Raw genomic sequence first — 9,772 nt, forward strand, 5'->3', positions numbered from 1 at the left:
GGGAAAAAAAAAAGGATGAAAAGCTTTCCATTTCCTTCTGAAACAAACATAATCCTGACAACAAACCAAAACGGAAAGTACTTATCCCCTGTCCCCCGCAATAAAACACAAGAAATAAAAGCAAAAATCCCCCAATACAACAAGGATTAGCACAGAACCTGGTAGTTTATTAAAGGAATATTACATTATGATCAAGAGAGTTTATTGTAAGAACACAGGACTGCTTCAGTGTTATGAAGTCTATTAATACAAATCACCATACTATCTGATTAAAAGAAATAGGAACCAAGTGACCATCTTATGCTGAAAAATACACTTGACAAAATTTAATACCACTCCTATTAAAATGCCTTAGAGAGCTAAAAAGAGAAGAAAACTTCCTTATAGAGAATTTACCACAACCTTATAGCAAGCATCATACTTAACAGTGAAACATTCAAAATAAGCATTCCCCTGAAAATCAAGAACAAGAATACCTATGTCCACCACTACTATTCATTATTATATTTGAGGTTTTAATCAATACACAACAGGAAAGGAGACATCAGATACAAGAAATGGAAAGGCTGAGACAAAACTACTTCAGAGATTATGGTTAAACTAGTAGAAGTAATAAGAGAATTCAGTACTATGGTCAAGTATATGACAGACATTTGAAAAAGTAATAGTTTCTAATCTCCAACAATAACCAGTTAGAAAATGTTAGGGAAAGGGAATCCACTCACAATAACAACAAAGCCATTACATCACTTAAAAACACATCTAATGAAATATGGTAAAGACTAACATGAAAAAAACAATGACATAAAAGAAGCTTTAAATAACTGGAAAGACAGACTATGTTCCTGGATAGGAAGACTCGGTGTTTTAAAGATAAAGTTTCTCAATCTATAAATTCAATGCCACCTCAAACAAAATCTCCAAAGAAAATTTTAATGGAATTTGACAAGTTAATTACAAAAGTTTACATGAAACACTAGAATTACACTTAACACAGTAAAATGCTTACACTAAGAGAGTGTGTGAAAATTAAAACCATTTAATGGAATGGCTTCTTCAAGCCTTGCTTCTCAGGCTTGCATAGAAAAATATATTGGGTTGTAGGAAAAGTCATAACGCATTTTTGCAACAATAAACAGAAAAAATACATCATGACTTTTCCAACAACCCAATATTAAGTGAGGGGAATTACAGGTATGAGTGCCTGTGCTATTTAAATTTCTCTTCTTTCTCACACCTAGATCTGCTTTCTTTTGTTCAACCACTATAGGTGAGTTTTCTAAATTAAGTGCACTACATGATGTGACCACTTTGCACTTTGATACATTTCCTGCAAATATATAAGCCTAGAATTTTGCAACTTTTCACATCAGTCTTTTTTTGCATTTCTTAATTACTTAAACCTCCAACCGAGTACATTTTAATGTGCATATATGATTGCTTAGAATTAAAGCAAATAATCACCATTTCTCCTTTTCTCCTTTGAGACTCAAGAAGCCACAGATATTTGACCTGGTACCTTTGTGTTAGGTCAGCTAGAAAACACAAAATACAAACAAGACTGAAACAAAACATTTGTAACATACACAAACCCCCACTGTTTTACAACAGTGCTGTTGCCAAAATGAGAAGAACCCATTACACATGTTTTTCAAATGTAACTTAAAAATACTTTTTTTCTCACCAATTTCCCGGGATCACAGTACTTTTCCACTTTTAAATTTAATAATTACTGTATGTTCTCTGATAGCAAAAGAAGCAAAGAACAGTAAAAAGAGTTTATCACCTCCTTTCTGACTACTTTTTAAACATTAGTTTCCCCCAAAAATGTATGTTTTCTTCTTTCATCAGTCTACAGAGACTCTCTGAACAAGCCCAAGCTTAAACTATCTCACACATACTAATCAGCTTCCAAATCTACAATTCTGTACCTATCATTCTTTCTCATGATCTCCAGACCACCCAGCTACCTATATCCCCCAAGATGACCCTTCCTCAGTATGTTTAATCAATTACTTTTTCTTTTTTTTTTTTGGAGATGCATCACCATCTCCTATTCATTCATACAATACCTACTGAGTAGCTGCTACGAGCCAAACACTGTTCTAGGCTTGGAACTACAGTGACCAAAACAGACCCCTGTCCTCATGGGGCTTACATTTTAGTGAGAGAAGATAGAAAATAAATTGAGTAACTGATATAGTATATAAGAAGGCAGGAAAAAATAGAGCAGAGTAAGTGGGACTTGAAGAGAGGCTATTTTACACAGGGTTGTCAGGGTGGGCCTCATTGTCGTGATTTCAAGGAGGCTAAGGGAGCCAAGACTTGAAGAGTTTTTAGCCAAGATGAAGGATTGAAGGCAGTTACCATGTGGCTAACTAAGGAAGACTCTTCCAGATTGAGGGCAGAGTCAGGGCAAAGGCAGGAACATTCCATTGTATATGTGAAAAGAGTTACTGTGGCTGGAACACAGTGAATGGGGTGGGTGGAGACGATCAGAGATGAAGTCAGAGAAAGGATGGAGGACCAGATCATACGGAGCATAAGGACTTTGGCCCCAAAGCGGCCAAATATTAGGGCTTTGGGCAGAGGCATTAGGTAATCTTGCTTACGTTTTAAAAGTCCACTCTGATTGCTCTGTTGAAATTAGACTATAGTGGGGCAAGGACAGACACTACTGGCCAGTTAGTAGGATATTATTGCAATCCAGGTAAGAGCTAGTGTGGCTTGGACTGCCATCATCCCTCTTACCCATGCTCAGGCCTCAGCCAACTCCTCTAGTCATGCCTCTCTCCCACTTCCCCACCTGTCCCCAACATACACACTTCGATTCTATTTTTAAATACCAGGTCTCCATTCAAGTTTATCTGAACCATTGAAATGTCCTCCTCACTGGTCCCATGCCTCCATTCTACCCTTCTTCTAATCTATCCTATCAGCCCGGGTATCCCTCTCATCACAAGGAATCTTCATATGGGATGCACACATAGAATTCACTGGGTTTGTGACCTTGGTGAGAAAAGTACATTTTCATCTTCACTATATCTTACTGAAATTTAGTATTTCCTTTGATGAAGAATGTAACAAATCATAGTATTAGCAGAACCCATGACCTGTCATCAGCAGAAATTACAGATATCTTCATATCACATTACAGTTGAAACACATATCTCAAGACATCACTTACACTCATTATTGCTTTGAAATTATGATAGTCATTAGGCCTACCACTAGATCTTTTTTAAATGTGCTAAGAACAGCAAACATCATAATTAAGAAGTATTTTTAACATTATTAGATTCCTTTTAATTCCTATGTATTTTAATTTATACATTTACAATGATTATTCTTAGGATTTCATAGGCTTTACCAGACTTCCAAAGGGGCTCAAGGCCAGAAAAGATTAAAACTCCTTTTCGAATCACATCTAATATGTTCAAACCTGATCTTACTACTTCCATACTTTCAAAATCCTCAGGAGACTTGCCAGCACACAAGATAAAGTCCCAAATTTTAACAATACTGACAATGCTTTCCACATCTACACTGGGCTAAATTTTTTTACTTTAAGTCATTCCTCGTCTCCCTCAATGCATGCTGGCCACCCTTGACCCCTGCTGGTCCTTGAAACTTGGCCCTTTCATTCCTCTGGACATTTGCTGCTTATGACTCCTTTTCCTGCAAGGCTTACCCAACCATGGAAAACCCCTGTTCCATCTTCAAGGCCCATTCTTTTCTAGTACTGTCTCCTCTCAGGCCAAATTAGTTTCTCCTTCATTCATACTCCCACTGCACATCAAACACACCTTTTCATATCCTATGGTGGTCTTGCTTGACTAGTTTGCCTCTTGCTCAACAGTAACACCTCAAGGGGAAGAGATTATCTTACACTCCTTGGAATCCCTAAAGGGCGTGAACAGATGCCCCAGAAATGACTAACTGAACTGAACTAAGTTAATACCTTTTTAGAAAATTGACCTGATAATATGGCTCACTTTTTTAACCCATAAGAACATGATGAAATATGCTTCAGAATTTTTTCCTCAGTTTTCCTATCTTTAGCGTAAGAACATGAAATTCTATTTGCTTATAATAAATTTGCTAGCAAGTCATAGACTAGAGGAAGACATTTGCAATACATATATCTACAAAGAATTCAGAATCACCATTAAAGAAGATTCCTACAAATCAATAAGAAAACGACAACCAATCCAATAAAAACTGGGCAAAAGACTTGAAAAGGAACTTGGAAAAACAAGCTATCCAAACAGTCAATAAAATATGAAATAAAGCTCATAAGGGCTTTATATGATTCATCAGGGAAACACAAATTAAAACCACAATGAGAGACTACTATTCCCATCCCAGAAAGTCGAAAATTTAGGAGACTGACAATATCAAGTGTTTTCAAGGTTGTAGATATCATAAATTGTTGGTGGGGGGAGCAAAATGATACCATCTCTTTGGAAAACCATTGTGAGTTTCTACTAGAGTTAAATATGCAGTTACTTCATTATACAACAATTTCGTCCTTTATCTCCAAGAGAAATGAGTGCATATATCCTCTCATATTTATAGCAGCTTTATTCATAAAATCCAAAAGATGAAACAACCCAAATGTTCATCAGCAAGGATAAATTGTGATACACTTATATAATGGAACACTATCCATCAATTAAAATAAGGAGTAATCGGCTCTCACAACAAAATGGATAAATCTCAGAGATACTATGTTACATGAAAGAAGCCGTACACAAAAGAGTTCTAATATATGATTCCAATTATATAAAGCTTAAGAACAAGCAAAACTAAAAGCTGTTTCTAGAAATCAGAAAAGAGATTAACCCTTCAGGGAATAGAATGAAAAGTATACAAGAGAATCTCATGGGATGCAGGAAATATTCTAGTTTTATCTTGATGGTTTTCCAGATGTATACATAGGTAAAAATTCAAATGATATGCATAACATTACTGTACTTTATGCACTTTACTATGTGTATGTTATTACTCACTAAGTAAAATAAATAGTTTGTCAAATCTGCAGAAGCCATAGTGTTTTCGGAAACTCAAACCATGGCAAAAAACCATGTGGAAAGTGGTTTTAATATAGTCCAAAATGAACCACCAATTGACCCAGTGGAAAGAATAAGAAAGCTATTCTTGGATGAGTAAAAAGGAGAATGAAAATAGAAATATTTTGAAAGCAAAAGCACACCACACAAATGTACGATGTTCATAAAAGCATGCCCCAGCTGTGGACCTATAACAACCTGGGTTAAGCCAATGGCTCAGAAATCACTGAACACAGTGACAATATTGGCCTCCTAACCATTAATCAGTACATGTTTAATTTTTACAGCTTATTTTTATTGAGATATAATTGACGTATAACATTGTGTAAGTCTAAAGTGTACAATGTGTTGATATGATACATTTATATATTGCAGTATGATTACCAATGCAGGGTTAGGTAATGCCTCATGTCTATTTCCTACTTCCTTTCTTCTTTGTTATCTCTGTCTCCACACTGATAGCACTTGCGACTGAAGAACATTTTATTCCTTTTGCAGTTCAGGCATGAGACAGCAAAATGACTTTTCGGGAGATCACTTGGCTAAGGAGAAAGGGTGTGATCTCCCAGGCCTGACACTCTCACATCCTTGTAAGTATACCCAGTCATCCTGGATGGGTCCTCCTAATAGCAACCCCCAAATCTCTTCAGTCCTGCCTCGTGCCTTCCACTGCCTCTAATACAGTCTCCTAATTAGTTTTCTTTCCTCAGATGTCCTCTCCACCCCCAATTCCAGTCTCCAACAGGCAGAATGATTTACCCAAAAAGTAGGTCCGATCATGTCATTCCATTTAAGTAGTCCCCTTTGCCTCAGAATAAAATCCAAACTGTATGGTGGCAAAGAAGGCCTTTTGTGATCTACCCATGCATATTGCCCTCTCCAGTCTTATCTCCTCAGTAGGCATCCTGTGCAAGTCCTTAGAATGTGACATCACATGGAAATGTCCCCAGGTGAGCCTTCAGAGGATCACCATGAAACAGAGGTCCAGGGGTGTTTTACCGTGCCCCCTTCTGTAGTAGTTGGATTTAGTATTTGTGAGAATCAGGAGAGTACTAGTGACATCAGCAGCAATTCTGTCATTTGCTTTCTTGCCTTTTTCTCCTAGAACTGTCAGCTCTCGAGTGAGATTTCCAAACCTGATATAGATTAAATACTAGATATGGGGGTTTCCAGCACAAAGCTGCCTCTTCCTTAATACTCAAAATATGTTTGGTATGGGATCAAGTACTTTATTCTCAAGGTATAAATCCTTTGGACTCTAAACTTTAGATTCTCAGTAAGGAATCAGATTAACTGCCTGTGGAAGAAGGTAGATACTTACTCTCTTTCCTACCTAGTCCTTTCACAGGAACAACACTGGCACCTTCTTGGTGGGGCTTTCCATGCCAAGTTAAAATTTGCTCAGAACCAAATTATGTTAAACTACAAATCCCTCAGAAGAAACATGGGAGCATGAATAATATGTATTAGTGTCAGTGGGTAAAGTGTCAAAACCTGGATTTTGCTTAATCCGTAGTGCAGGGGTTCAAAAGTAGCATCCAAAAATTGGCTTCTGGGAGTCTCTATCCCTTCTTCCCCTATGAAAAAATATTGTGAGCTAATGTATTTTGGGAGAAAAGGAGTCTATAGCTTTTGGATTCTCAAAGGAATCAAAAACCACTTCAAAAACAAAAAAGCCTTAGTGTGGCTAAGCTTATCATTTATACCTAAAAACAACTACCCATATTTACCCAAAGCTCACTCAAAGAAGTGATATCTAGCAAACTCAAATACTGCAGACCAAACTGCTTACAATTCCTGAACACAATTAACGATAATCAAGCAGTAGATTACTATTGTTTTCAAACTGCTGCTTTCCTTTATCGGAAAGAAAGCAAGACATATTTCTTGGTTTTTTTACCTGTCTCATGGAAGTAATCTCTGGTTCAGTTTTTTAATATATTTACCTCAAACATATTTTTTTTTGACAAAAGAAAACTTTAACAAAAGCAAAGATATCCCTTGCTTATGGTTAGAACGTCTAATCGTCATCAAGTCATCTGCTCTCCCTAAGTTAACTTATAAATTTAACATGATCCCAATAAAATTACTTTTAAGTTTTTTTCCTTTTCTGGAGGTAGACAGGTTGATATTAAAAAGCCTCTATTCTTAAAACAATGGGGTGGTGGCACATGAATTAGAGCCATCAATGGAATAGAATGGAAAATCCAGAATAATCCCAAGTACATATGGAAACACAGTACATGATAAAGGTGATTTTTTTTTCATTTCACTGAGGCAAAAAATAAACAAAAAACTGGGTAGTCATTTAGAAAAAGATAAATTATATCCTTTCTTCACATCACACACAAGAATGAACTTTAAATGGATAAAGAATCTGAATGTAAAAAGTGAAACCATTGTAATACTAAACAAAAACATAGGTGACTTTCTCTATAATGTGGGTATAGGGAAAGGATTTCTAACTATATTCAAAATCCAGATGCAATAAAGAAAAAATAAATATATTTGACTATATAAAATTTTAAATTTTGCATTAAAAACCCTAAGAAAAATTAATATACACATGACAAGTTGGGAGAGAATATCTGTAACATGTATAAAAGAAAGGTCTAATATTTCTAATACATAAAGAATTTTAAAGATAGAGAAATAAGACCAAAATCTTATTGGAAAATGTGCAAAAGACATGAATGAACAATCACAAAAGATAGAAAAATGGCATTTAAGAGATACTTAATTTCACTCATAATAAGCCAATTTTCTTCCAGGTGTTTACTTAAGGATAACAAAACATATGTCCATACAAATATATGTACACAAATGTTCATAGCAAGTTTACTTGTGGTAGCTCCAAACTGGAAAAATAACAAATGTCTATTATCACATGAATAGATAAAGTTTTCCTTTTATTTATTTCTAACTTCATCCCATTTATAGTCAGAGAAGATACTTTGTATGATATCTAAATTTTTAAATCTATTAAGACTTAAGTTGTGCCCTAACATATGGCCAGTACTAATAAATGTACGATGTGCACTTCAGAGGAATGAACACTCTGTTGTTGGGTAGAGTGTTCAACTTGGTTTACTGTGTTGTTTAAGTCCTCTATTTCCTTAAGGAGTAGAGGGAAGAGTAATAGATGAAGAGTTAGAATTAGAGGAGACAAAGAAGGAGTATGACTGGAGGGGGAGGATGGATGGAGGGAGCATAACTGGAGGTACCGAGGATTTGGAGAAAAGCAAGAAATCTCATGGCCTGTTATAATTAATTTTTTATTTGGTGTTGTTACTACTTTTTTTTTTTTTAAAGATTTTTATTGGGGAATTGGGGGGATGGGAACAGTGCTGGGGAATTGGGGGAAGGGGAACAGACAAGTTGCTGTCATTTTGTTCTTCAGTCTAGCTGTGGAGGGCAGTGTCACTGGCCCTCATATGTGGGATCCGAACCGGGGCCCTCTGGCGTCCCAAGCCAGTTCTTAACCATTGCGCCACTCGGCCGGCCCTGGTGTTGTTACTACTAATCATAACTATTAATAATAGTAATGTAGTTAGCACAGGTATGGTCCATAATAAAAACCTGACAAGTATTGTTAGTATTTTCTTTTAAATTGATGTGATGACTTCTCTACACAGTGAATGATCTCAATTCACTGGCTCATCCACTTGGCACACTGTGCTAGGTTATGCTAAGAACACAGTGGTGACAGAGACCATCCAGGCCCTCCCTTGTGGAGCTCACCACCCAGTCAGGAAACAGGCCTCTCTCTGGACAGTGATAACCCAGGGTGTGCAGGGCTGGGATGGGGGAGCCCAGGAGCATGGAACAGCAAAACAAAAACAGGATACAAAAATAGAGAGAACAGCACAACAGACACTCATTTCCTTGTCAGTCAGATTCAGAACTTGCAAGATTTTGCCACTTTTGCTCCATCTGATGGAGAAGTACTTATCTCCCTTATTTAACAACATATACAAAATTAATGTAAACAGATCAGGGACCTAAATGTAGCACCTAAAACAATAAAACTCTTAGGAAAAAAATAGGACAAAAGCTTTGCGACATCGGATTTGACATCATTTCTTGGATATGACACCAAAGGTACAGAGGTAACGAAAGAAAAAAAGACAAGTTGGACTTCATAAAAAAATTTTTAATTGTGCATCAAAAGATACTATACACACACACACACACACAAAATGATGATGATAATAATAATAATAATAAAAGATACTATCCACAAAGTAAAAAGGCAACCCAAAGAATGAGAGAAAATATTTGCAAATCATATATCTGATAAGGGATTAGTATCCAAATATATAGAGAACTCCTAAAACTCAACAACAACAACAAACAACCCAATTCAAAAATTGGCAAAGGACGTGAATGGACATTTCTCCAAAGAAAATAGATAAATGGTCAATAACCACATGAAAAGGTGCTCAACATCACTACTCATTAAGAAAATGCAAATCAAAACTATAAGATATACCAACTCACACTCATTAGAATGGCTGCTATCAAAATAAGAGAGACTAACAAGTTTCGGTGACAATGTAGACAAACTGAAACCCTTGTGCACTGTTGGTAAGAAGGTAAAATCGTATATCTACTATGAAAAACAATATGGTGGTTCCTCAAAAAATTAAAAATAGAATTATCATTTGACCCAGCAATTCCACTTCTGGGTAGATACTCAA

The sequence above is a fragment of the Hipposideros armiger genome, unplaced genomic scaffold (genome assembly GCF_001890085.2).
Source record: "Hipposideros armiger isolate ML-2016 unplaced genomic scaffold, ASM189008v1 scaffold_12, whole genome shotgun sequence".
Classification (NCBI taxonomy): Eukaryota; Metazoa; Chordata; class Mammalia; order Chiroptera; family Hipposideridae; genus Hipposideros; species Hipposideros armiger.